Here is a 27,512-nt window from a genome sequence, read left to right as displayed (position 1 = left end):
ATAACCAGCTTTGAAGATGCACTGAGCAGTATATACCATTACGTGTGCACCATGCAAACTGCAAAAGTGCTGGGCTTTTCTGGAAGAAGAAAAATAATGAATCCACTTTAGGAAGGCAATGACATGCCTATATATCACTGAAACAGGAGGCAGAACACAGGGCAAATTAATGATTATTTGTAAACCTAATAAGGGAATGTCAAGGACAGCTAGTGCGCCAGACAGTACATGAATGTGAATGATAAAAGGGAAAGCCAACGGCCACTAAGAAAATGACAGGAGAATTTACTGTGTCATTAAAACAAAATATAAAGAGGGCTTATGATTAACAGAACGACTAACCACTCTGTTTTTCCTAATTTCCAGGGATGTTTGTCAAAAACTTTCATGGTGTAATTTTCTACTGTCAAATAAGGGTCTTTTGGAGGGTGAAAATATGAAAACAAAATGAAACAAAAGCCAAGTTCTGAACCAAAAAAGAAAAGGAAAAAAATCATTTATGAAACATGGTTACTTGTGTGGCCATGAGTGTGAAACTACCCTACCTGTGCACAAAGCTTTTTCTGTAACACCCAAAAAAGGATTCAAAATGCTGGCCTTAAACTGAGCCTGGGTTTTGAAGATTTTTTGAGTAATGACTAAGAGATTGCTTTGAAACTGTGAAAAAAAAGATATCTATATATGTGTGTGTGTGTATGTGTGTGTGTGTATATATATATACATATATATATACACACACCTTCTACAACTGCCTAAAGGGAGGTTTTAGCCAGGTGGGGGTTGGTCTCTTCTCCCAGACAACCAGCAACAGAACAAGGGGACACAGTCTTAAGTTGTGCCAGGGGAAGTATAAGCTGGATGTTAGGAGGAAGTTCTTCGCAGGGAGAGTGATTGGCATTGGAATGGGCTGCCCAGGGAGTTGGTGGAGTCACCGTCCCTGGAAGTGTTCAAGAAAAGACTGGATGGGGCATTTAGTGCCATGGTCTAGTTGACTGGCTCGGGCTGGGTGCTAGGTTGGACTGGATGATCCTGGAGGTCTCTTCCAACCTGGTTGATTCTATGATTCTGTTTTCCTTTGGACAAAATGCTGTATGTTCTCCTATTGCAGTCAAGGAATCATAGAATGGCAGGGGTTGGAAGTGATCTCTAGAGATCATTGAGTCCAGCACCCCTGCCAAAGCAGGATCACCTAGGACAGACCACACAAGTTTCTGATCTTGCATCTTTCAAGCTTCTTGTAAGAAGAAAAGACATGATCACATAGTCTGGACATCCTATCTACCCTTTATTCCCTCTGTGTCTCAAACCCTTATGTTATTATGGATTCTTGCTGTTGAATGTGTCCCAAAGGAGTATTTTTGTATTGGGAAAACTACATTTATTTGTGCCTGCAACCTTCTGAAGGGGTGGACTGATTTTTTACAGGGTATTCTCAAATAATCTAGGGAGAAAATAGTCTTTGAGAAGCACTGCACTTTGTCCTAGCCAGAGAGGAACATTTTGGTTTTTTCCCCCATTTAAGAACATGAAGTTTGTAAACTTTGTGTCTTGTGCTGTAATATAAATCTTTAATAATGAGGTAAGAGAATTATTGCAGTTTGTCTCTCTTCAGTGCTGAGTTTCAACAGACTCTAGTTATAGCCTAATGAAATTCAAATAGCTGGACTGAAGGTTAGAAGGGGGATGACACATGAGGCTGATATTAATAATGTATGTGAGCAAATAGACTTGTAGTAGCAGTTCCAACAGTGTGGAACAAGTTACAAAGAGAGGTCTGTCTCAGTATGACCTGCGCTGGAAAACAGGATTGGAACTCAAGATCTGCAGCTTCAAAACAGCTTTCCTGTCTGCTGAGCTCCTGTCCAATAAAAGCCGTCCCCTGCTGTGCAGCAAATGCCCACATCATACATAACAATCTGGCCAAATAACCAGTTACAGATTTTCCCCTTTCTGAAGATGTCAACCTTATCAGATGTGATGTGGAACTGAATCAGTATCCATGTTTAGGCATTTGTCCCAGTGGAAATAATGAGTTTTGGTGCTGGTTTGGTGACCAAACAATAGCAGAGTGAGTGAGCTAAATAACCCCACGTGCCAGAACACATGAAACTGCCTCACATTTTGTCCTTCACTAACAAGTAGAAAATGTTTGTAGTTCCATTAATCAGATAGAGATTTCTGCTTGGCTAAATGGTCATGAAGTACAGTTTCAAGACTCACGTTGCTCTGGATTCTTCTGTTTAGTAATACCAGTTTCTTTTCAAGTAAGATTTTCCACCTTCCTCTGCTGTTCAACCTAAAGTCTGTCAGTGATCTGAAAGGAAGATAATCTTGTCTGTCATCTTCTCTCGAAAGCCCAAGAAAAATGAGTGCCTCAGATAATGTCTATGTCTTACATGATTGTTTCTGTGTCAGGTTCTGGATACACCCATGTAGTTTTCTGGCCCAGGCTGCTTGGTTGAATATTCAGCTGAGGATTTGATAGATAGTCTTCAAATTTTGCTGAACAGCCCACGATGCCCACCCCTCCACCACCCTCAGGATTTGTTGGTGCAAACTGTTCTTCTAAACACCTGAGAAGTATCTTATACAGTGAATTAAGATAAGCTTGTAATTTGGGAAGTCCTAAATTAATAAGCATGCTTTAAATTTTGATAAAGTGCTTCAGGGGCTTAGCAAAAAAAGATGGCATTTACTGAGACAAACTGAGACATGGCTGTTTATCAGCCAACTTCAGTGGCTACAAAACTTGATGGCTACAAAACTTTGGAAAGTGATAAAGCAAGCCAGCCATAATACAGATTACACTTGAGCAGGGTTTATTCACTGTTATCAATTAGGATCCATCAGATTTAGATACAAAAGGTTGATTCAGTGGTAAACACAGTCTGTCTTTGCAGGCAAAAATCTTGCAATGGTCCAGTGCAGCATTCTCCCCAGAGCTTGATCGCTTTGCTATGTTGTTCTTCATACATCATCCCTCTGAGTGTGCAGTATCTGCTGTAGCAATGGATGTTGTCACACAAGAATGGACTTCTCTTCCACTTCGGTTTGAGCCAAGTCTTGCATTGTGTGACCAATTTTGAGATGACCAGAAGAGCAAGAAGTGCAATCTCTCACACTTTTGCAATGTAAATTCTTCAAAAGTACTCCTCTTACTCACCCAGTGCCTTTGGAAGGGGTTGTAGGGAAATTACCTGCCTTTCACAGCAGAAAGCGTCACAAGTATCAGGTCTCTGGTGATCCTTCTGGGATGTTTTTTCATCTGTTCAGCATGGACTGCAAGGTGCATACTCCCATGGCTGTGACTAATCTTTCTCAAAAAGTACAAGTTAGATTAGCAATTTCCCTGCCCTCTTTGTTCTCACATATGGTTTTCTAGAGTGCTAGCAGCATATTATAACAAGCAGCTTGATCCGGTCTGCGTACTGCCATATTCATGTGCCTCAAGGGATTTAGGACAGTTTTTTGGTAGCTAAGCCACCATTGAAGGAAAGGAGACTCTTTCTCTTTGCTCCATCCTTACGCTTATAGTTTGCTTAATCCAGGAGAGACGCCAGCTGATTTGCCCAAAGGCAAAGTGCAAGCAGGGGCTAGCATCCAGAGACACTCAGTCCACTAACAAGCAGACTTCATTTTAAAGAGGTGTACATGCCCACATGCTCTGTCTTTATGGTCTTCTGCTAGCAGACTCCAGCGCATTTCTTGCCCTCTGGGGAAATCTGAATAGGCAGCTATGTCACTGCATTTAGCATGGTGGTGTGCTGAGATCATAAATCCTGCTGAGAGAAAGGCTTTAAAGCTCAAGTGAAGCAATTGGCTACCTATCACTATCCAGACTTTGGGAGTCCTGCTGGCTTTCTTCCAAGAGCAGAGCATGGACAGAGTGACTGAATTAGCTGAGAAAGCATTGTAGAGGTGTGGTGTTGGCTTTTATTGCCTAAGACAGCTGTTACAAGGGTTGTGTGGCAGCAGCTCTGGTCCAGCAGTAGCGCCTCAATGTCGGATGCCATGTGCAGTGACGAGGAGCAGCACTCGCCTGGGATGCAGGAGGCACAGAAGCCTTTAGGTTTCAGTGGTTTCTGAAGCATTCTGCACTGCACAGGTCACTTGTGATATTGTATTCTGGTTTTGCTGTGTTGACCTGGCTTTTTTTTCCTGGCAGTTACTTAACTCTGCTTTTGTGCTCACGAAGAATGAAAACAAATTTTGAATTCTTAATGTAAACTTTCATAAACAGAGAAGCTAGCCCTGGGGTATAGCTCTCAAAATATGCCTTTAAAGTTTTCTATTCCACTGCCCTGCTGCTGTCCTTGCTCTGCATACTTATTCTATTGCTGAGGTTGAAGTCTCATCATCACTAAGTAGTGAGTTTCAGAGTTTATGATAAATAGTTCTGGGAAACCCTCAGCTCAGTAATAATCCAAAAAAAGAAAAAAAGAAAACAAAAGGCAAGAAAAAGGCACAGAGCATCAGGGGTTGTTGGGGAAAGAACAAAAGAGAGCATGGTGTATTAAATCCTGTTTTTCCTGGATCTCATTGAGTACTATAATAGTACTGGTTGCTGATGTACCGTATCAAAAAGGATGTAATATAGCAGAGAAGGACTACTGTGGGATGGTTTGCTTAAAGAACAGTCAAATGTGGGAAAGCAGAATTTCTCAGCTGGAGGGAGATGATAGGTGGGGAGTAATGTGATATAAGCCTGCAAAATAGAGAGATTTCAAGAGAGAAAGTATAAATGAAAGGAGTTCAGTTGGAGGGGAAAGAAGCACTTGCTTAATCTACTGCCTTGAAGAGCAATGAGCAGGGAGAGGAGAGAGGCTCTGCCTACCCCTCTGGATGGAGAAGCCTCAAGGTGGGAAATGCCAAGTAGTGGAAAGCCAAGCAGTGGGAGACAACTCTCAGATTGTCTCTCTTTTCTTTTGCCTTTTAGGGTTGGACTGTGGAGTCCAGGATGAGAGCAGCAGCCTCCTGTGCTGGAGCAGAGCTGACACTTCATTACCTGGTTCTGGGATTGTCCCTGCCTCCTCCTCTGTAGGGAAACCAGGAGTAGCTGTGAAGCAATCCTGGGGTAGAAACTTGTTACTGTTGCATCTCAGCTGCAGGTTTTAGTGGGCCCATCAATTCTCCCCTGACTACATGAAAAAAAGGAAAGGAATATAGAAATGAGTTCAGAACACATTTTTTAATCTGCAGTCAATTTTTTCTTTAATTGAAGTCTGTTTAAGAATACCTTTTTCTCTTTGTCAGAGAGATGAAAGAATGGAACTGTCAATGGTTATTTTTTTCCCTCTTTTGGTGGTACTTTGTTGCATAAAGGGAATTATGACATAACACTTACAGACTGACAGTTAGAAAAAAAGACACAAATGAGGCAGTTCAAGCATTAAAAAATAAACCATCTACCTTGTGCTAGTTTGAGGCTAACTGGAATATTTTAGTGAGAAGAATTAGGTTATAGGCTGTGGAGAGGAAACAGTGGTGATGTCTACTTCACTTATAGGCATCCTGAGATGTATAAAAAAAAGAACACAAAACAGATAAGACAGTGTGTGTGTGTGTGTGTATGTGTGTCTGTTGGAGCCTGTGCTTTCTCCCTGGGGTGCTTCCCTGTAACTGATCTTTCTGCTTTCTAATCCCCCTTGCCAATCCTCCAACCTCACCTTGCACGTAGGGATAAGGTAGAGGGGTGGAAAGAAGGAGGTTGGGAGCCCCTCCTGGGGACTGTTTTCTGTGAGGGGTGTTGTGTTAACTCATATATTGCTGCATATATTGTAAATATCTACTTGCATATTGTGCTAAGCTGTAAATATAAAGCTTCATTCCTTAACTTCTAGCTTGGCTGGGTCTAGTCTGGGTGATTTCATAAGAGCAGGGGGACAGGTAACACCCAAACCATCACACATATATTGGCAAATCTAGCAAAAATTAAATTGAGTTAATTAGTTTCTGCAGCCCTAGGCTTCTGCATCAACTAATTTGATAATTACTTTCCTGCTTCTCAAAGATGGAGAAATACTGAAGAAATGCTGAAGGTGAGCCATACTGTGTAACACACATGCATGAGGGCTGGAGCACCTCTCCTATGAGGACAGGCTACAAGAGTTGGGGCTTTGAGGAGACTTTGGAGTAGTCTTCCAGTATCTGAAGGGGGCTAAAGGAAGGCTATGAAGGGACTATTTACAAGGTCTTGTGTGACCTTGTAAATGACAGGATGAGGAGTAATGGGTTTAAACTGGCAGAGGGGAGATTTAAACCAGATGTTAGGAAGAAGTTCTTTCCAGTGAGGGTGGTGAGACAGTGGCACAGGTTGCCCAGGGAGGTTGTGAATCACAGAATCACTGAATGTGATCTCTGTGATGCTGTGATCCACAACCTCTCTGGAAGTGTTCAAGGCCAGGTTGGATGAGGCCTTGAGTGACCTGTTCTAGGGGGAGGTGTCCCTGCCTATGGTAGGGGATTGGAACTGGATGATCTTTCAGGTCCCTTCCAACTTAAACCATTCTATGAATGCCACATCTGCACTTGCTCTCATGCTGACAGTGCGCTCCAGAAAATGGACCATGCCACAGACTAATAGCAAATGTCTTTTAAAGAGTGCTATTAAATAGGGCGACTCAGCCTTGGGAGTATTTGGGTTGGTTGTGGGTAGAGGTGGGGAGTGGGGCAGGAAGTAAAACTAATTTAGGTTGCATTTTCCAATTTTCCTCTGGGCTTCAGAGGAATAATGCTGGGAAACTTGTTTTGCCACTCTCAGCTCTTCAGCAATGAATTAGAGTTTTTCTTTGGTTTCAGTGTGCATACAATAACCATATCTTACATTTACATTTGTAACCAGCTAAGCTAGTTTCAACACATCCCAGTTCTGCTCTCCAGAGCAAATGCAGCCCACGCCATCTTCAAGTCTAGCTGGTAACTTTGATTTCCATCAACATTTTTAGTTAAAGATGGGGCTTTTTAGCTGTGAAAGGAGGAGACTAAGGAGTGACCTCAGTAATGTTTGTAAATATGTAAGGAGTGAATGTCAGGAGGATAGAGCCAGGTGCTGCTGGGTGATGCCCAGAGACAGGGGAAGGGGCAATGAGTGGAAGTTGAGGCATAGAGGGTTCAATGTGAACCTGAGGAAGAATTTTTTTCACTGTGAGGGTGACAGAGCACTGCAACAGGCTGTCCAGGGGAGTTGTGGAGTCTTCTTCCTTGGAGATATTCAAGAACCATCTGGATGTGTTCCAGTGTGATCTGCTCTAGGTGATCCTGCTCTAGCAGGGGGACTGGACCAGATGACCTTTTGAGGTCCTTTCCAGCCCCTGACATTTTGTGATTCTGTGATTCTGTGTCCCTGCTCACTGCTGAGGGTTGGACTAAGTGACCTTTAAAGATCCCTTTCAACCCAAAGGTGATTCTAAAAAAAAACAAATAACAATTGTTCCTCCATTGTTACCCTTTTCTTGAAAATAAACAAATGAGAAAATCAAAACTGGAAAAGAACAATTCTGGCTGGTGTGGAACTGTTGGAATTACCACACTGTTGCAGTGTTTTGGGTCAGGAATCTATCTCCAGCTTGGATTCCTGTTGAAATTCTTTATAAAGAAATCCCATGGCTCTACTGAGACTCAGAGCATCAAATGAAATTTGTTAGCAAGACTCAATGTTTTTAATAACACTAAAATTACATTGAAATTTCTTGCAGAAAAAGATTTGCAACATACTGAGGAGGGCTGCAGATCCTGCAATGTTGTGCAGTTATGAGTGTCAGGAGATAACAGCATTCTCTCAGAGGCTTGTGCTGCAGAGGCAAGCCAGAACAGACACCGGGCGTGGGTGTGACTCCCAGCACGCTGCCTGGGAAAGGGCAGGAGCTCCTCAGCCAGTGAGTCAGGTACACTGCTTATGAATGATGAAGTTTTTGAAAAGTTGCTTAATCCATTAATGAGCATAATCACTTAATCATTGGGTAGCCAAACATGCTCTGTTTATTCCTACGAAATGAGAAATTGCCCAGCTGTCTGCAGCTCGGAAATGTGTGCGTTGTACACTCTTTGTTTTACCGGATCCCAACTGTGATTTGGCTGAAACTGTGGCTGCTTAACTTGTGGCATGAGTTACTAATAAGGCACTAAAATAATAGTGCTAATTACAGACTAAGAAAATGACATTAGAGTCCCAAATAGAGATCAGAGGCTATAACTTGGATCTAATATATCCTGAAAATCGATAGGCTGCAGTCATTTCAGGTCAAACATTCACATTTTGTATTAGTCAAAAATCCACTAACTCTGTTGAGAAGGAGCAGCAGAGGAGGGGAAGAGGTTCACATGGGGTTGGTCTGAAATGAAGTTCATGTAGACAAATTCAAGTAGAGAGGAACATGGCTGTTTACACATACAGAAATGTGCTATTTCTAAATTTAGGTGAGAGAATCAAAGTTGTGTTTGTGTTTTATCCATTTCTACAGTATGTGAGAGCAGGAATTTAGTACACGGTTCAAAGATTCTCTTGAACAGCTTAGATGAAGTTTAGTAATGTAATTTCCACCTTTTACGTCTTCAAAGAGGCAATGGCTGTGAAGAGAGAGGCCTGAAAAGATGTGCTAATGAAATGATTCAAGGGAGAAAAGAAGAAGGATGGAAGGAGACTTCATGAAAACATCTTTTTGTTTTGATTTTTTTTTCCAGTAGGATGTAGCATATTCGTGTACTGGCTGACTGAGGCAATACAGAAGCCTGTTCCTTTAAAATGTGGTGTTGGAAATTAGGGGAAGTTGGAACTGATGAGGCTTTTTGGAATGATGCTAATACCAAAACTTTTCATTATTTGGATGTGACTAAAATGCAACTTTTGCTCAGCCATTCTCATTGAGGAAGAAGTATTTCTTTAAAGCATGTGTAATTGGGCTAAATTAATTCAGAGCTGGGGAACACAACCACTGAACTTTGTTCTTGCTTCTGCCGTGACTGACGTTACCATTCTGTACTGACATGTTTTTGTGAAGCCTTGTGGACTTTATGCTTCCAAACATGTGCCTCGTCTAACTTTCCAGTGGGAGAGCCTGGGCCATACAGTGAATACACTGAGACAAAGACAAATGCATTTGCTCATGATGTGCAGAAATAGCATCCCTCAAACAAGCCACTTACGCCCAATCAAGTGCAGAGAGTGTGCTAAATAATTTCAAGGGATGGTAGTAGTGGAAAGGTTATTTTCTGACTCATTTTGAATAGCTACCAGTTTAGGCAGTAATTTTCCAATGTGAGATCTGCAACTGTGTTAATCATCTTGGTGCCATGGTCTAGCCTTGGGCACTGTGGTAAAGGGTTGGACTTGATGATCTGTGAGGTCTCTTCCAACCTTGGTGATACTGTGATACTGTGATCTGAAGTTCTGGGGGAAAGATGGAGAGTTTGACCTCTCCTCTTGTGGTACTGGGTCAAGGTGTGTTGTATAGACAGAAACTGCTGAACTTCCCTGTGGGAAGTGCTGGGAGCGGGACTGGATCTTCAAACTGCTACAGCTAAAATGTAGCTTTCTTTCTTGGTTCTTCGGGGGGACGTACTTTCACCTTGTGATTGACAAAACTGCCATTATCTGCATATTGATGCCGTGCTAGTTTGAAGCTAGTTGGAATGTTTTGGTGGAAAGGACTAGATTACAGGCTGTGAAAGGAAAACAATGACGATGTCTACTTCACTCACAGGCTTGCTGAGATGTATAAGAACAAGAAATAAAAACATAGACAACTACTCTCTCTTCTGCTGCTGGCGAGCTCTGAGCTGCATCTTTCTAACCTCACCTCCCTCCCTTCCTCCTTTTCTTTTCTAATCCACTTTGCTTCCTAACCCCCCTGGCCGAACCTCCATTCTTCCTTGGGACTGGGGTAAGGTTGAGAGGGGTAGGGGGAAGGTGAAGGGTTGGCTAAGAGCCCCTCCTGGGGACTCAGGTTTCTGGGAGGGGAGTTGTGTTTCTGTATTACCTTTTACCTTGTATATTTCTGTCTATAACTGTATATACTGTAAATATCTGCTTGTATATTGTGCTAGCTGTAAATAAATAGCTTCATTCATATTTCCAGAGCCAGCTGAGTCTAGTCTGGGTGATTTCTACAGTATGGGGGGGCAGAGAACACCCAAACCATCACAGATGGCTGATCAGTTTTTCTTCAATTTGTTTTGTTTCCTTAATAAGTTCAAAGATTTAGGAGTGCTAACCTATGCTACTCTTCCCTCTTTCCACCTTCTTCCCTGCTTAGTCCACCAAATGTAGTTCCCTAGTTGGTACACTTCTGTAGGATGTGAAATGGAGGTGCCAATTTCTTCATCATGGGAGTCTGCTATTTTGTGTTTGTTTGGTTTTGCCATCTAAGCTATTTGGCTGATTTAGTCTGTGATTTTAATTTTATTGTGAACAGCGGAGTAACATCTAAGAGTCATTCTGCCAAATGCACATTAGTGTCCCTTCCCAAGAAACTATCCTGCTTATTAAGTGTAGGCCTGGTACCTCCATTTCCTTCTTCAAAGATTACTTACTAATATTACTGAAATTATTTATTCAATATGAAATGAGATGCATGCTTTAGGATGCAGACCTATATAGCTACCAAATGACAGAGTGGTTAGACCTTTCTCCTTCTAGCCTATTGCTTCTTTAATTATTATTAGAAATTATAATAGCTTTAATAAGAGGGTTAGAGAATAATTCTATCCTAGAGATGTCCTTTTTTTAGTTTTTAGGATGACTTCCCAGGCTGAGGGTGATCTTTGTTTTGGTCTCCTTGAGTAGTTCTGACTATAACATCAGGATGAAAATGTTCCTTGCTTTTGTTCATCCGTGTTCCTGAAAGAAAATTGTTGGTGAAAAGTCTGTCAAATGAGGTTTCTCAAGAGCAAGGTGGAAAAGTTAGGCCTGGCTCAAACCTAATATGTAGAAAAAATCCTGCAGATGCCTAAGACTTTCAGCTATCAAAGGCAAAGGCATAGTTGCAGTCAGGCTTCTTATCAAAGCAAGTGGTAGGTGCAGAGCTCTAGACTGCTTTATTTTGTGTGCACATTAAAAGTAGTCTATGCAATTGTTTGTTTTTTTTCCTGTTGAGGTGATCCATCTGATCTGCCCAGGCTTCTCACTTATCAAATTAATGTTTTACTCTTTACCTGCTTAAGAAGATGACTTTGGTTGCTTGAACACCACCATGTAAAAATTGAGTTACTGAAGGTTGTTCACTATATAGATGGCACTTTTTAGATTTGTTGTGACTCTTTGCAGTGTTTTCATGAAAATGACCTTGCTGATCCATGTCTTTCTCTCCAAATGCGACCAAGCAGAGGGGAAAAAAAATACTTAGATGTGCAAAAGTTGCATGAAATTTCAGTTGCATGAAATTTTAAGATCTGTTGCCCTGGACAGTCAAATTGAAAAACTTTAAGTCTATCCAAATATAGTAGTGATGGAAGTTATGAATTTTATCTGTCTCTGTCTTTGAAAGAAATAAATAACTGCCTTTTCCTGATCCAGGAGACATGCTTTTTTATTAATTAGTGTACAAGGAATTGTTAGGTTAGATGATTATGTTCAATTAAGTTTAATGAATGTAATTAATATAGATTCTGGGTTTAGATGGTTGAGCTAATAGTGCCATTAAATGCTTCTGGTATGGTTTTATTTGTTCTACCAGGGAAAATAAAGTTTAAAATGAAAGAGGAAAAAGTTTGGATCTTTTGTCTTCCTTCCCCTCATTGAGTAAAATCACTTCTTTCTGGTTGTAACATACGCGGAATAGTTTACACATCTTTTTGTAATGGCTAAGGCTTATAAATACACTACATTAAAATATGTTCCAACATTTTGCAACATATCCTTTAAAATGTTTCATTGCAGTGTGGTTGCAAAATGCTATGCACAGTAAGGAGAGTGTAGCACTTGCTTCAAAGTATGAAGGACTTGTTTACTAAACACCTCGTGTTCTGTTGGCATGGGTCTAAAAAATGACCAACATCCCACAACAAATGCTAGTTGAAAAGGAAGTGATTCCAAGTAAGGATTTCCTCTGGGCTGTTTTTGTGTCTTTTTGGTTTCTGTTGTTTCATTATGAGGAGGAGGTGGTGGTGGAAAGATGTTTCTCATGGATTCACAGCGTTCCTAAGCCACCAAATAATGAAACTCGTGATGAACCACCTTTGGATGCTATTTTATTTCTGTTGTCATTTAAATGGGACAAAATTAAGCTTTTGCACTGTAACCAAGTGCTGGCACAGCTGTTTCTTCAGGGTTTGTTTGCTTCATGCACAATGGGCTCTAAGAATTTTGGAGGCAATGTGTCCACTTACCTTGCATGCACACTGTAGTCTTTAGGGTCAGAAAACTATGTTGATCAAATAGCAGAGAACACTCTTAGCAAATCAATATCTCCATAAAATGCACTGATAATAAGCTTGGAAAGACCTGACAGAACTTTCCTATATTACAAAGCAACATATTCCTGTTTTCTAAGATCTAAGCAGCAGAAACTGAGTTAGGGAGCATATACATTTAAATCTCAGGAAGTAACTACGTAACCATGTAGGAGTGGAAAAAATAAATATACCAGCTAGCCATAAAACAGCATTTGTGTTCACATGGTGAGTAGTGCTGCAAGTAACCTCTACTTTCTCTGTGCTAATGAATGACCAAATGCCATTTGGACAGTTTCTATCTGTTTGATGCTTTTTGAAAAGAAATATTTCAGCCTTTTCTGCTGTACAGCTGGTGGCACTGCATCTCTCATCACTATTACATTAAAACAACCTTTAGATGCTTTCAAAATGAAGACAAAACTGATGTGACCCATGCTGATATGTGAGCTTTGGATTGAACAACATCTGTTCTAAATAGACATCATGTTGAGAGACACAGTTACTTCTATATTTGCTTAGAAGTGACAACTGACTGGAGCCTTGCTTCTCCTTCCTTTGCTGTGCAAGAGTGAGTACTGTGTTCAGTTTTGGGCTCCTTAGTTTAAGAGGCACAGGGATCTGCTGGAGAGGGTCCAGCGGAGGGCTACAAGGATGATTAGGGAATTGGAGCACTGCCTGATGAGGAGAGGTTGAGAGACCTGGGGCTGTTTAGTCTGGGGAAGAGAAGACTGAGAGGGGATCTAATAAATGTTTATAAATATCTGAGGGCTGGGGGTCAGGAGAGGGGGACAGGCTCTGCTCACTTGCTGCCTGGGATAGGGCAAGGAGCAATGGATGTAAGCAGCAGCACAGGAGGTTCCACCTCAACACAAGGGAGTACTTCTTTACTGTAAGGGTCATAGAGCACTGGAACAGGCTCCCTGAGAGGTTGTGGAGTCTCTTTCTCTGGAGACTTTCAAGGCCTGTCTGGATGCATTCCTGTGTGACCTGAGCTAGATTGTATGGTCCTGCTGTGGCAGGGGGGTTGGACTCAATGCTCTGTTTGGGTCCCTTCCAACCCCTGACATCCTGTGATCCTGTGAAATTTCAACCTGTGCTAGCTGGATTTTCCCACAGTTACCAGCTTGCATCATGTCTGTGTGCTGTTGCTGCAGCTGTGGGTGTCCTGTGACTGGCTTCCTTAGACATCAGTGCAACCTGTTGGTTCAGATTTTTGCCTGCAACTGAGAAACATCAACAAGAAGCAGTTGGGTGTACTTTAAAAAAAAAAATTCTACTTGTGGAAAAGTCTGATGAATTAATGATTTATGTCTCTTAAGGCAGCACTTCCTCAAGTGAGATGCTGCTAGAGTTTTTTGTTGTTGTTGTTTATTGTTTTTGTTTGTTTCTTTCTTTAATGAATGGCCTATAGCATGAGCTAATAATTTCATTTGATTGAGGTCTTTTCATAGAAACACCAGGAAGATATAGCTCTGAAGCAACTATTTTACATTTTGCTGCTATGTTTCTTCCCTCTACATCCTTGCTCTCCCAAAAGAGACCATTTTCTGTTTTTTTTTCCTCCTTACTGATGAGAAGCTCAAAACTATGATAATGTTCTGGCTTCATGAGCTGGAAAAAGTGGCCAAAAGACATGCAAATGAGAGAGAGAAAAGCTTTTCAATATTGCACAAACTGTACAAAATGACTCTGCTGCAACTTGGGTAGTTGAGCTGAAGGAAGGAAGCAGTGATTCAGAGCTAAAAGTGGCAGAGGCACATTCTTGTAGGTGCTGCTACTTCCATTTCTTTCCCACCCTAGTCAGAGGAAATTTGCAGCAGAGGTCTGGAGCTCAACTTTATGCTTCACATGTGATATGCCTAAGCAACATCAAGATAAAGTGATATCAAGGAGCCTCATTTAATGTCACAGATTTCTCTGACATCCTAGATTTCATAAACATTGGATTTATTGCCTGCTTGGGTTTTGTTTGAAATGATAAGACTGACAATAGTTATGCAATGTCAAATTCTGCCTAGCTTGTGTCATTGTTTAAGGACACAATAAACCTGTAATTATTGCAGAGAGATTTTTGTTATTAGAGGGGGATGGTGAAAAACTATTAAATTCTTGTATGAAATTAAGAAATGACAAGAAAAGACAATACTATAAAACCTATCAAGGCTGTTATGTTATGAGACTTATTTTTTCCCCTTGAAAGCTGTTTGATAGGATATGCTTGTGTCTTTCAGTTATATAAACCACTGGAAATGTGGCATTCTAGCACTGATACGGAAATGTTCAATGTCAGATGAATGTAGCCCTGATTCTTACAGGAAACTTAAGTTGTAGAATGTAACTGATGAGAGCGTGAACGATTTCTTTCTTTATACTGTCATAAACAAGATGCAGATCAGTGTCTTTGATCTAATCTCTAAAAATTCCCTCCTCCAACTTCATGTGTATGTTACACTATTCCATTTTTTTTTTCCTACAAGGAAATCCTCTCTCTCCTCCTGTGCATACATAATATTTGAAAAGTCGTGATGATGAACCATTCAACTCTTCCTGTCTGCAGTGCAAATCCTTTGAACTTCACAATTGGCATTTGATCCTTTTTTTCTACGCAAAAAGGAAACTTAAAGCACACCAGCTGCCTTGCAAGTTGTGATGCCATGCAATTTTCTCACCAATTTCCATCTGAGAACTATCAAATCCTGAGTAGTTTTCTACTTTCATAAGCCACCGTATTAAGATTGGAGTGATGCTGCTTGAATCAACATTGAAATTCAATTCAATAACCTGTGATGTAGAAACATGTCTGTATAGCAGTAATGTAAAAACAATAAACCCTGCCACCCTGCCAATTCCTTGCCAATTTCAGTGTAAAGACCTATTGACCAACTTCAGAAATATGCTTGAGTTAGGTGCCACAAATGTCTGCACATCTGCTGAGATGCTACAAAGTGAAGTGGAATGGGAAAGAATTCAGAACTACTTCAAAGACCCAAGTGCATGAATCTAAGGTGGTGGGGCTGGTCTCTTCTCCCAGGCACTCATGGACAGAACCAGAGGACATAGTCTCAAACTGTGCCAGGGCAGATTTAGGCTAGATATTAGGAAGAAGTTCTTCATAGCAAGAGTGATTGACATTGGAATGGGCTGCCTGGGAAGGGGTTTAAGAGAGGCTGGATGAGGCACTTTGTGCCATGGTTTAGTTAATTAGAAGGTTTAGGTGGTAGGTTGGACTCGATGATCTTAGAGGTCTTTTCCAACCTGGTTAATTCTGTGATTCTGATTCTGTGATTCTGTGAAAATAATGTTAAATGCCTGAAATGAGGTCAGAAATGTGATTTTATTGAAGCTATTTGGTGTGTCAGAAGGGAAGTCTTGTGATTTAAAGCCCTTCCTATTTGCCTTTGGCACTGCAGCAATAATTAAAATAAACAAACCAACAAACTCAGCCCCAAGTTTTGGTCCCTATAATTGAATGTAGTTTCTGCAGAGCCCTATAAACTCTTGAGGTGGAGATTGTGTATAATGGGTGTTACAGGAGGTCCCCTGGTGGCCCTTTGAACAAAAAAAAACCAAACCCAAGATTTATTCATTATAGATGTTGGGATACTTGAAATTCACTATCCATCTGTAAAAATGATGGCACAAGTCTCTATCTTTGGCTTCAGCCAAACCTTTAAAAAGTCTCCTCTATCAGCATGAAAGGTTAGCATGTTCTTCTGCAGGTTTCTACATCTATCTTTCATGATGTCAACTGCCACTGAACTGCAAAGAGATGAAAAAGAAGAAATTTCATTAGAGGAAGGGCTGGGGTAAGACGGCTGGTAGAGGAAGGTGAGGAAAGGCTCCATTCGTATGCAATGGAACTTTAGTATCAAAGGGTCACTTTAACCTTTAAAAGGGGATTTTTAATAGCTCAGTGCACTCACACTTCATAGACAAGAGACTTTTCAGAGGTGATCTACTGTTCTCAAGCCAGTTTTCATGCAGACTGAGCAAAAGCAACTCCAGAAGCTAAGCTAATGCATCTACTTAATATATTCATCTCGGATCTTGACAGTATTGGCTTTTTGGCTGCACTGCTGGGTCTGCTTCAGCAACAGAGCCAGCAGCTACTGGTTTTCTCTGTTGTCACCAGTAGACACCAGTGCAGTGATGTGGAATCACTACCAAATGCTTCAAACAGTGACATGGGCACCTCCTTTGTTCTTCCCCAGGCAGCTGCCCAGAGGCCATTAATCTGTGACAGGAAAAGAGGAGGACTTGGCAGTGATTTGACTTGTACATTGACAGAAGGCACATGAACAACTGTTTGTTTGTTTGTTTGTTTCCAGAGCCTTCCTGGGTAACTCTGGACGTATTCCTCCCTCCATGAAAATGTAGCTGGTTGCAGTCTTGAATCTATGGAGAGAGGAAGCTGCATATTGATGTTTGTAAGTGCCCCTTTTTTTCTGCCTTGCCCTCCTTATAAAAAATAAATGTAATTTAAAATTCAAATGATTGCATTAGTGAAATCTTATTAAATTTAATTTGATTTAAATTAAAAAAAAATCTTAAAAAGTTAAATTTACATAGAAAAAATGCATAATAAAAAATTCAAGCTGCAGAAATCCTCAGGGAGAAGCACCATCATAACCCTCTTTTTCCTTCTCTTCTGCCTCTCCTTTCCCAAATGGCTGTCTCATGTGCGCTCAAATTCCTTAAGAACTCTTGCACTTGAGAGAGTAATAGACTCTTCTGTGTGCCAATAACTGCAAAAAGATGCAACAGCAAATGAAGAAACTGATGTGTAGAAGTTCAATGAGTTCCTCCAAAAGTAAATGAAGCTAGCATTAGTCATTATGTATCTTTGCTTGTATGCAAGGAAGTGGGTGTATCTAGATCATGTTCCCATTCCTAAAGAAATTGATAGTTAGAGCTATTTAACAGGAACAGCTGTAAGTGCAATATTTATATTTTAGAGGTGTTATTTTAGCTTTTGGTTGTTTGGGGGTTTTTGTTTGTTTTGTTGTGGGGTTTCTTTGGTGCAAATCTGCACATCCCAGACTTTTACAAACGTAAGAACAAGATAATCCTTAATCAGAATTAGTCACACTGATTGTGAAGAGATTTGAATTTTTCTATTGCTCCTGCCCCTGTTGTGAGTTTCTCATGGCTAAGCCGATAGCTTCAGCTTTCAAAGATGTCAGGCCAGCATTTTTCATGCCAATGACTAACAGCAGTTGTTCTCTGGCAGCAATTATTTTTATCTTTCACAGCATAGAAAGGCTTGATATGCCTGTAACTAATCTTCTTGAGGCAAAAACTTCATTTGCTTTTGTCTAAAGTTTTGAGTATTTTAGAGAAAAATCCTTTAGCTGCCCATTAGAATAAAAAAAAGCTTTGTCAGCATTCTGAGATAGGTGTTGGTTGCCAGTTACCTTCTGATTGCATTAATGTAATTATAAAGATTTCAAGGTTCCACCTTTCAAATCCTGCTTGGTAAAAAGTCTACCACTGCAAGGAAGGCCTGGCACAATTCTGGTGTAACTAAACCTATCGTTCATTCTCCCTGGATAGGGCATTGGCTTAGGATAGTGATTTGGACCTAGTTTTGCCCCAGGTGTGCGATGTTGTGCATAAAAGTTCATAACTGTGACAGGCTACTTAAGGACTGTGATCAAATTGCTCATTCTAAGCTCTGGTGATCTGAATGCTTATCTCTCCCAAATAAAATTTCTTGAAGCAACATATAAAGAAAGCATTTTACCATTGGTTGAAATGTTAAAAAACAGGCATAATATTTAGGTCAAAAATATTCTTCTCTTTCAGGATATTTTCAATCTCTTCCCCTGTATCAAATGTTGTGAATTTGACTTTAAAGCAACCCAACAACAAAACATTGCTCAGAATAACAAGGGTGAGGTTTGGGGAATGTAGGTCCTCAAACTTGTGATTCAAGAGGAACACCATAGCTTGAATCATAGAATCATAGAATCAACCAGGTTGGAAGAGACCTCCAAGATTATCCAGTCCAACCTAGCACCCAGCCCTAGCCAGTCAACTAGACCATGGCACTAAGTGCCTCATCCAGGCTTTTCTTGAACACCTCCAGGGACGGTGCCTCCACCACCTCCCTGGGCAGCCCATTCCAATGCCAATCACTCTCTTTGTGAAGAACTTCCTCCTAACATCCAGCCCATACTTTCCCCGGCACAACTTGAGACTGTGTCCCCTTGTTCTATTGCTGGTTGCCTGGGAGAAGAGGCCAACCCCCACCTGGCTACAATGTCCCTTCAGGTAGTTGTAGACAGCAATGAGGTTACCCCTGAGCCTCCTCTTCTCCAGGCTAAACACCCTCAGCTCCCTCAGCCTCTCCTCATAGGCTTTGTGCTCCAGGCCCCTCACCAGCTTTGTCGCTCCTCTCTGGACACATTCCAGCACCTCAGCATCTCTCTTGAATTGAGGGGCCCAAAACTGGACACAGTACTCAAGGTATGGCCTGATCAGTGCTGAGTACAGGGGCAGAATAACCTCCCTTGTCCTACTGGCCACACTGTTCCTGATGCAGGCCAGGATGCCATTGGCTCTCTTGGCCACCTGGGCACATTGCTGCCTCATCTTCAGCCTACTATCTATCAGTACCCCCAGGTCCCTTTCCTCCTGGATGCTTTCCAGACACTCAGTCCCCAGCCTATAGTGCTGCTTGGGGTTGTTGTGGCCAAAGTGCAGAACCCTGCACTTGGCTTTGTTAAGTGTCATCCTGTTGGCCTCCTGAGGTCAGGAGGTCATTCAAAAGGCATTGAAAACTCAAGAAGGGGTGAGAAAGTGTTAGGTTTGGAAATGAGAGCATTATTTGCTTCAGTAATGTAATTAAAGAATATTTTTCTCATTTAATGTGGCTTATGTAGAAGCCTGAACATAGTAGGGTTACAATTTAGTTTTTACTTTTGTGTTGAAGTATGGTGCAGAGTATACAGAGCTAAGATGTGTGGAAGCTCCTTGCTGGCTTGAACTGATCAGAGTCTGAAGCGCTGATGAAAGTAAAATCTAAAGTTTATTCTCCATGTTTTCTCATTTAAAGCTGGCTCGTTGGGTTAGAATGGGAGCAGAGTATAAGGAAAGTATCAGAAATATTTAGGATAATATGAATAAAAGATTAAATAAAAAAGGCCTTTTAATGCTCATTTAAAAAATCAATACTTTACAGGAATATGAAAGATCAGATCTTGTCTTATCTCTTTATCTCCTCCTAAAATATGAATGACTGACCCCTTGTTCCTTGCTTTTACTAAGACAATAGAAAGGGAAAATCTACACCAGGTCACACAAAGTGATTTGCTGAGTACCACAGGGAACTGAAGCAGAAGAACTCGTAACACAAATGTGAGATTTGAGTTGCACTCTACTCTTAACAGCATCTGTGGCAACTCCTCAGGATCCTTGAGTATGTCCAGGTATATTAGAACTAGTTTCATATCATACTGTGCACCACCATCTTCTGGTGGATGCTGCCTCTCTCTTTCTAGTCTCCCCTTCCTTTAAATAGACATGAATATTTAAATTTACCACTGGCAGCCTCCTGTTTAATTGTGTGGAGATAGGCAGTCTAAACAAGCTCTGCTAGGAAATCCATCTCCCAGATGAGCTGCTGAGCCAATAAAAGATCTGGCTTTCATTTTGTAAGCGACGTTTGTTGTATGAATACAAGACTGTTGACTTCAACAGGCCCATGAAGGATAATCATTACTTTCATAGCACACTTCTTCCTGATTTAGGGAAGATGAATCAAAAATTCACCCTGATTTGTAGTCAAACATAGTGTCTTGTAGGAAACAGAACAGTTTTCTTCCTTACAATCGTTTCGTTTGACTGTTTTAATATTTTCTAGGAAGTCCTTTCTTATTTGAAATATGGAAGTTTGGGGGTTAGTTTGAAAATGTTCAAGTGTTCTTGTTAACTGCTAATCTTCCTTTTCTCCTCTCTGACCCATTTACAGAATCACAGAATGGTTTAGGTTGGAAGGGACCTCAAAGACCATCTAGTTCCAACCCTCTGCTGTAGACATTACTCTTTGTCCTGTCATTACAAAACCTAGTCCCTCCCCAGCCCTCCTGTAGCCCCCTTCAGATACTAGAAGCCTACTCCAAGGTCTCCTCAAAGCCTTCTCTTCTCCAGGCTGAAGAGCCCCAACTCTCATAGTCTATCCTCACTGAACTAAGTTTATTGTGATCTCATTTTTGGAGTTTTTGGGTGAATAGTTATTTTCCTGAGGAAGAAGTGTATGATTTACCAAAAAAGCTCCACTCTTGATCTCTGTATCTCTCTCTTTCTTTCCTCAGATGAGACAACTGGCAAGCCTTACGTGCCAAGAAGACAACTGATCATAATTGCATAACAATGTTCCATTTCATCAAGCTAGTTTTACTTGTTTAGTCTTTGACATTTAATAGTGTTAAAGATCTATCATTTGCGATGACATTAAGCTTCTATGAAAGAAAAAAGTCCAAGACTAGGATTTGAATGTTCATTTTAAGACCTGTTACTGTGATAACTGCTCCACAACTGGTCTGGAATATCAGTTTTGTCCACAGAATCCTGAAGTACATGGCTGTCTAATTGGTTGGTTTTATTTAAACTTAACAACACATCTCATCACCAGTTACTGTCTTACTAATACCATCTAGTGTGACACACAGTGATAGCTGTGCAGTTAACTTTTTTGTCTACATATGGGGTGCAAAGCTGTGTAATGATCTTTGAGGAACACTACAGAAAGAATACTACTTGGAAACATTGATCTAAATTTAGCTTTTTCCAATTCAGCCATTGTCCATTCTCCTGTCACTATATGCCTTTGTAAAAAAATCTTTCTCCAGCTTTTCTGTGGGCCCCCTTCCAGTATCTGAAAGCTGCAGTAAGGTCTCTCCAGAGCCTTCTCTTCTGCAGGCTTAACAGTCCCCACTATCTTAGGCTGTTTTTGTAGGAGAGGTGCTTCAGCCCTGACCACTGACTTGTCCTGTAAGTAAAACTGCATGAGTCTAAATTCGTGAAATACAGGGAGCAGAAAGCATAGTCTTATATAACTGGAATAAAAGAATGAAGTTTTCTATTAAAACTGAAAGCATATGCCTTCAAACCTTGGAAAGCATCAAAACAGTGGAAGGTACAATTACACATACAGTTTTTTAGGGGACTTTTGGAGAAAATTTCACAGCTCAGATGTGAAACTCTTCAAACCTGAAGAGCTGCAATCCTTTTTACAGAAAAGGTTCAAAGTATGCATAGAAAAAGACAAGAAGTGTTCCTTGTTGAGCAGAGCAAGAGCAGAGAAATAAAACCTTCTCTGATACCACTGTAAGTTACCATTACATTATGCTTCAAGGAATGACAGCAGTTGAATGGAAGGAGAAAATTGAAGGAGATAGAGATGGCAGCCCATAAGAATTGTGCACAAAGTGAAAATTGAGTGATAGAGCTGAACAGGGAAGTAGTTTCTCTTCCTAACCTAATGCATTAAAAGAAGAAAAAAAAAAATCTGAACTGTGGCTGTGGGTCATGAAGCTTTTCTGGCAGCATGGCCAGTACCACCTGCTTTATCCTGTTCTCAATCTAGATTTTAAATACTCTGTTTAAAGCAAAATGTTTTAAACTGGTGCATTATATATCTTAGCACCAAGGTAAAAGCAAAGGGTGAATTTTCTTGCCGTTATCTTGGCAGCTCTGCTTGTTACAGCTCTGCCTGTGTTTTCATGTTAGATGTCTATTTTGAGACTGCAAAGCAATGTGGAGTGAAGAGATAGCTTTGCTTTTCACCAAAAATAATAATAATTTTTAAAAAAATGCTAAGAAAAAAATATTAAAATTGCAGGCCACTCTAAATTTGGAAGAATAAAGAGGAAGTATCAGGACATCTTTCATTAGTTTGCCAGAATGACAAATATCAGTGCTTGCTTTCTTTAAAAGGGAAATTAAGAATTGCAACTTACATTGCTCTTTCAAGTGTATCTTATTTACTTCTGCTCTTCCTTGCAGGTCAAAATTAAAATTACATTGAATGAGATATTTTGTCATGAGCTAATGGTCTAAATTCCCTTAATAAGAAATGTTAGCAGTTTAATGAAAATAAATGGTGTTTATTCTCCCATCTCTAAATGATTGGAGGGAGTAGAGGTTGTCATTTCAGTTCAATTCCTACATAAACTGGAAGTGTGGGGGAAAAAAAAAGAAACTAAAGTAACTTATAGTTCACCTTAGAGAAAATATTTGTCAAAGCAGCATCAAAGTCTGCAGTGTCATGAACTGACACTGAGCAGATTCCTCCTGAGAGAGGTACTATATTTAAGATGTCTTTCCTCCTTCATTCCTTCTTTGAAATACTTTACTTTCATGAGAGCTACAGATCCATATTTTGTTCCAGGGACACACAATCTGATGCCCATCAAAAGTTTTCATTTTATAGATTAGAAGTTACAAGTTTTAGAACAGGACACCTGGGTTTTTTTATTAGTATTAGGTTGATTTGGGGTTTGTTGCTGTTTTGGGAGATTTTTGGAGTTTGTGGTTTTTTGGGGGGTGAGAGGTTTGAGATTTTTTGCATGTTTAATTAATTAATTTTACTATCAGTGAGGCTTCAGTTTCCCTTTAGTTCTTGGACTTTGCATCCTGTATTTTAGTCACAGGCAGTCTGGAGGGAGGACCTAGTTATGTTTCCTGCTTGCCCTTTTCTTTGTTGGCAGCATGCTGCAAGTACGTTGGTCTCCACTGTAGTGCTTTCCTCTCTGAGAACACATGTGCAGGACTGGTGCTCTGGATGCTCTGGAAGGCTCTGGAGCAGTGCTAAGAATGGCTTCCCCCTTCTCATGGCTTTCAAAGACACGTTGTGTGTGTGTCTGTGTGTGTATTTTTATATATGTATGTGCATGTAGTGAGAAGATGACTAAAAATGTATTTGCATTTTTTTTTCCCCAGTACATTTATATCCTGGAGAGGAGGGAGTATAAATAACTCAAAGTGCCCAGGCTTTTGACAGCCTCTTCCTCATTAGCCTCTCAGCCTGCAGAGATGGACAGCAGTGAAGGCTCTGTGTGTTGTGACACTGGGTTAACTTTCGATGTTCATAGATTACAGAATGCTTTGGGTTGGAAAGGACTTTTAAAGGTCATCTAGTCCATCCCCACTCTGCAGTGAACAGGGGGCATCTTCAACTAGATCAGGTTGTTCAGAGCCACATCCAATCTGACACTGAATATCTCCAGGGACAAGTCATCTACAACCTCTGTCGGCAATCTGGGCCAGTGTTTTGCCACCTTCATTGTAAAATGTTTCTTCCCTATGTCTACTCTGAATCTCTCCTTTTTTAGTTTAAAACCATCACCCCTCATCCTGTCACAACAGACCCTGCTAAAAAGTCCCTCTCTGTCTTTCCTACAGGCCCCCGTTAAGTACCAAAAGTTTGCTGTAAGAAAGCTCCCCAGAGCTTTCTTTTCTCTAGTCTGAACAACCCAACTCTTTCAGCCTTTCTTCATGGGAGATGTGTTCCATTCCTCTGGGCATTGTTGTAGCCTCCTCTTGATTCATTCCAGCAGGTCCAATGATGCTCTTCATTCTTGGAAATGTACGCAATGGAGTCTCCCTGAATGCGGGAGGAAAGGAGGTGCTTGGGCACATCTCCCACCTCTTTGGGGTCAACCCCTTGGAGCAGTCCCCAGTGTTCACCTGGATGCTGCTTTTCTCTTTCTTACAATCTTTCTGACACGTTTATCTTCTTTCCTACCTCCCTAATGAACAAAATAATTTCCAATTAGAGCCTCTAACACTGACTAATTGATTTCCTCAGCAGGTCAAGCTTTGGACAGTTTGGGAACACCTACAATTGGAACAATCTTTAGTAAAGGTGGATGAATTCAGCTGAATTCAACAGTTTCAGTGAGTTCCACCTTCAGTCTGAAACACTGTATTTGGGCTCTACATGGAAGAATTGATTAATTTTGATGCTTGTTAGTTCTAAATTAAGACAAGGTCCCAGGTGTTGTGCTCAGAAAATATTAGGGTCAGAGAGGCAACAGGACAGCAGAGGGTTTAGACCTGTCCATAAAAATCTTGAGTTCTATAAAAATGCATTTAAAGTTTGTAAATACCATTTGACAAGTTGTTTTGCTTTTCTTTTGCCTGCACAAATTCTCTGAAACACCCATCAGGAGCATTCTGGCTCATTGGTTCTCTTCATACTTCAACTGTTTGTTTATTCTGGGAGAGTGCTATCTCTAATTCTTTTTTAATTGCTATGAGCTAGCAGATAGTCAAAGGTTTCTAGCCTTTCGTAGCCAACTCTGAATAGCACTACAGCTTTTAAACATTTAAATGGCTGAACTTAGCATTAAGATTTTTGTCTCAGTGCCATAAGAGATGTCTTTTTTCAGAGTGGCCAAGTTCAGATTTCCATCCAGAAGGCCTCAGAGAACACGTAAAACTTGTTCCTTGAGGTGGCTAAATTTGCATGACTTTGAAAGATTTTTTTTTTTAAGCCTTTGTGCTTTAGCCCAAATGCAGCTCTCAAATTCAAACTTAGCCCAATCTAACTGAAATTTGCATCAGACAGGTGTGTTGCTCTCTTTAACATTTTTTCTATATACATAGAATTCTCTCCTTCTTTGTCTTGTTTTAATTAAAATGTAGTTTTGAATAAAACATTTTCACCCCATCCTAAGGCTGTATGTTGAAAAAAGGAATAAAATGAGGCACTGCCATTTCCAGTCAGGTTCTTTTTGCTGAAGCTGGTCTGTGAACTTGAACTCTTCAGTTAAAGAAACTAAGTCTACAGCATTACTTGAACAAAGTCCTTCTTTTAATACAAAGAATATCTTGGTCTGACCTATGCTAATTTCTCCCAGGAGGTCTGCAGCTGTGTAATTTACATGTAGACCTGTGTGCCTTCCTAACAGCTGCTGCCTGAAGCACACAAAAAAGCATAGCCTGCAATGACTTGTTTGAGTAGTGCATTAAACCTGAGGAAGAGGACTTTATGCAAACCAGCAATGCAGAGTGGTTTTGCCAGCTCTGGTTTTAGGGAAATTATAGTTTCAGTTTGACATATCACTGCTTTGTTCTATTGCACTGTAATTTTAGAGTCAGATTTAACAAAGTGAAGCATTTGGGTACAAATAGGTTTTGTACCTGTAGTTGCTGTAGGTATTTACCTGGGCTTTAGCCAAAAAGCCTCTGAAAAAAATTAACATAGTAAGCGCTGACCTAAATTTCTGAGGTCTTTCTTTCATTGAAAGTAAGGTTTGCACCATCACTTTGTTTTGTCAAATTTGTTTGAATGCTCTAGGCTAAATGGGCCAAGGTATTGGCTACTACTGAAAGGCCAAGTCTCTTTGCTTAGCTCTGCACCATGCTACTGCAAGACTCCCTTCTCTGGAAATAAGGTGGCAATTTTGTGGAGGTCTACAAGGAGGTGACTATCTGGCTGCCAATATCTCTAGTTCACTTAGGGCAATGTAGAGTATTTTGTGGCTGAAGCACTCAGAGGTAGATTATCAAATTCTAAATTATATCCTAACTTCTGAGAGCCCTGGGTGCCTTTGGAGACTTTATAATCAGTTATCCACCTTGAACTCCACTTGCTGCCTTTATAATGGTCTATTCCTTTTCCTATTCAAAGGTTTTATAAGATAAGAATTGAGATGGAGATAAGAAGCAGTAAGATATAAGGGCTTTAATTGGTTGCTAGTTTCTAGTGGTCCGTATTTTCAACTGTATTTATAATGTCTCTTTAGTCTCTTAGTTCTTCTTAAAAGCACTATTTAGTCTCTTCCTCCTACTCCTATTCTCTGTCAGGAAGCCAGGACATATTGACTCCACAGTAATGAAATATAATAATTTGATAAACTGACTGTTTAGCCAATAGTAATCTAGCTCTTCAGATGGGTCCAAATGTTTGCTGTATCACTACAGAATAAACGAGTGACTGAGTACTGGCAAAGAGCTCAGTCTGTGAAGGTCTCTGTCTCCCAGCTCTTGGGCACTGCATTGTCTACTGAAATTTGGATACCCAAGTCACTGAATAACCTCACGTTGTGCACTGGAAGGTGTGCAAGAGTGGTGCACAGAGGCAATTGCAGACTAGGTGGGAAAGTGTCTGAAGCTTATCCCTCTTTTCATTATAAAAACTATTACCTGCTCCTGCTGTCCAATGTTCCTCTGGAGTTTATTAAAAAATTGTAGAATTTTATAAATAATTCTTTCAAAGCACAAAAAAAAAAAAAAAAAAAAAAAAAAAAAAAAAGCCAGTCCTATCTGGTGCAGAATTGAAAAGTTTCTTGCTGTCCCTAAGAATATCCCAACACCGCAGTCTTTGGTATTCTGGAAACAATCTGCCTTGATTGCTTCTTCTAAAGCTATTTTTAATCCTTAATCAAAGATTAATTATGCCAAGCTTTGGGCCATGAAGCCTGTGGAGGAGAGAAAAGGAAGAGAAAGTGCCTACAGCACTCTCTGAAGACTTGGGGAAATCAGGTACAAGTCAGTGCTGTGATTGTAGCTGGGATTCAGCAGCAGGGATGCCGAGATAATCTCTGGAACACCTTGCTGAGGCTGTGAACCTGCCGTGTGCCATCTTCTCTTTGCAGAGGGAATGTACTTTGCCAAAGTATCAGTTACACCTCCCAGATGGTGTCTTTCTACCTGTTTTGGCATCTACCCAATACTCTCTGTCACTGCCTAACCGAGAATGTTTTCTTTAACTCTTGTGTCTCCGAAGCAGAGATCAGTGTCCTCTGTGTGACTCTGTATCTCAGCTTTGCCTGGATTTCCTAGGCAGGGTGCTCCACAGGAGAGCATATATCCAAGATTAAAGTCCAGTCTGGGGCTGGATCTCTACCTCACAATTTGAAGCCAACAAGTTACAGGAAAATTAAATGTAAATTGAATTCCGATCAGTGCTGAGCAGCTGAACAGTCCTCGCTGACTGCTTCCTTCGTGCGGAGTTGGGACTGAGCCTTCAGTGTCCATAACAACATCTTTCCCTGCAAATGGTGTCCTAATTCTGTCTAAAACTGTCCTGGGGGACTTTGACAGCTCCTCTGAGTTATCTTTACTGTTTCTCTTCATCTGTTCCCCTTTATCCAAAATTCTTTTCATGATGCCAA

At 40.6% G+C, this 27,512-nt stretch overlaps 1 long non-coding RNA gene across 1 annotated transcript in view; it reads left to right on the top strand.

Moving 5' to 3' along the window:
• Positions 1-22,206, top strand: part of LOC135178774 (uncharacterized) — a 61,306-nt gene extending 39,100 nt beyond the window's left edge. The window contains exons 2-3 of the long non-coding RNA XR_010303745.1: positions 16,716-16,814; positions 20,703-22,206. This is a non-coding gene — a long non-coding RNA (uncharacterized LOC135178774). The remainder of the gene's footprint in view (positions 1-16,715; positions 16,815-20,702) is intronic.
• Positions 22,207-27,512: the final 5,306 nt, after the last annotated feature.

The sequence above is a fragment of the Pogoniulus pusillus genome, chromosome 10, assembly GCF_015220805.1.
Source record: "Pogoniulus pusillus isolate bPogPus1 chromosome 10, bPogPus1.pri, whole genome shotgun sequence".
Classification (NCBI taxonomy): Eukaryota; Metazoa; Chordata; class Aves; order Piciformes; family Lybiidae; genus Pogoniulus; species Pogoniulus pusillus.
The sequence above is the reverse complement of the archived record's forward strand: the minus strand, read 5'-3'. Positions and strand labels throughout refer to the sequence as shown.